The sequence below is a fragment of the Rhipicephalus sanguineus genome, chromosome 11 (assembly GCF_013339695.2).
Source record: "Rhipicephalus sanguineus isolate Rsan-2018 chromosome 11, BIME_Rsan_1.4, whole genome shotgun sequence".
NCBI classification, from domain to species: Eukaryota; Metazoa; Arthropoda; class Arachnida; order Ixodida; family Ixodidae; genus Rhipicephalus; species Rhipicephalus sanguineus.
The window spans coordinates 9,383,954-9,385,795 of record NC_051186.1 but is presented as its reverse complement, the minus strand read 5'-3'; positions in this window follow the sequence as shown (position 1 = coordinate 9,385,795).

Genomic DNA, 1,842 nt, shown 5'->3' with positions numbered 1-1,842 from the left:
TCAACTGGTTGAACGCTTCTACGAAGACGTAGAATCAGCAATGAGTAGGGTAAAGACACAGTATACTGTAGTGATGGGCGACTTTAATGCAAAAGTAGGCAAGAAGCAGGCTGGAGATCATGCAGTTGGGGAATATGGCATCGGCTCTAGAAATGCCAGAGGGGAGTTACTAGTAGAGTTCGCAGAACGCAATAATTTACGGATCTTGAATACCTTCTACAGAAAACGGACTACTCGTAAGTGGACGTGGAGGAGTCCTAATGGCGAAACTAAAAATGAAATAGACTTCATAATGTGCGACCACCCGGGCATTATACAGGATGTGGAAGTAGTTAACAAGATCCGATGCAGTGACCATAGAATGGTAAGATCTAGAATTCAACTAGACGTGAGGAAGGAACGGCAGAAACTGATACGCAAGAAGCCGATTAATGAACTAGCTCTGCGAGGGAAAGTACAGGAATTCAGAGTTTCACTTCAGAATAGGTACGCGGCTTAACCGAGGAAACCGACCTTAGCGTTGACGCAATGAATGATAATCTGACTAGTATCATTAAGGAGTGTGCAGTGGAAGTCGGGGGTACAGTCGTTAGACAGGACACTGGTAAGCTATCCCAAGAGACGAAAAACCTCATTAAGAAACGTCAAGCTATGAAGCCTCAAATGCAACAGACAAAATAGAGCTGGCGGAGCTTTCGAAGTTGATCAATAGGCGTAAAGTAGCCGACATAAGAAAGTATAATATGGAGAGAATTGAGCATGCTCTAAAGAACGGAAGAAGCCTCAAAGCTACGAAGACAAAACTGTGCATAGGCAAAAATCAGATGTATGCATTAAGGGACAAGGATGGCAAGGTCACAACCAATATGGATAGAATAGTTGAGGTAGCGGAAGAGTTCTACAGAGATCTGTACAGCAGCCGAGACAGTCAGGATGATAATGTAAGAAGCAGTAATATCCCAGAGGAATCTGACATCCCACCAGTATTAACAGGAGAAGTAAAGAAAGCCCTAAGGGAATGCAAAGAGGCAAAGCCGCTGGTGAGGATCAGGTAACATCAGACCTGTTGAAAGACGGTGGAGAGATTATGTTAGAGAAAACTGGCCACCCTGTATACGAAGTGTCTCTCGACAGGGAGGATACCAGAATCTTGGAAGAATGCCAACATCATCTTGATCCATAAGAAAGGGGACGTGAAGGACCTGAAAAATTACAGGCCCATCAGCTTACTGTCCGTTGTTTACAAGCTATTTACAAAAGTAATTGCTAACAGAATTAATACGACATTAGAGTTTAATCAACCAAGGGACCAGGCAGGATTTCGTACAGGCTTCTCAACAATAGACCATATTCATACTATCAATCAGGTGATAGAGAAATGCGCGGAATACAACCAACCCTATACATAGCTTTCATAGATTACGAGAAGGCATTTGATTCGGTGGAGACATCAGCAGTCATGCAGCACTGCGGATCAGGGCATCGACGAAGCCTATATAAACATAATGGACGACATCTACAGCGCACTCCACAGCCCACTATAGTCATTCATAAAAAGAAAGCGACAGAATCCAATAAAGAAGGGCGTACGACAGGGAGACACGATCTCTCCAACGCTATTCACCGCGTGTTTACAGGAGGTTTTCAGGGCCCTAGATTGGGAAGAATTAGGGATAAGAGTTAATGGAGAGTATCTCAGTAACCTGCGATTCGCTGATGACATTGCATTGATGAGTAACGCGGGAGACGAATTACAGCTCATGATTACTGAACTGGATACGGAAAATAGAAGAGTAGGTCTGAAAATTAATATGCATAAAACTAAAGTAATGTGGAACAATC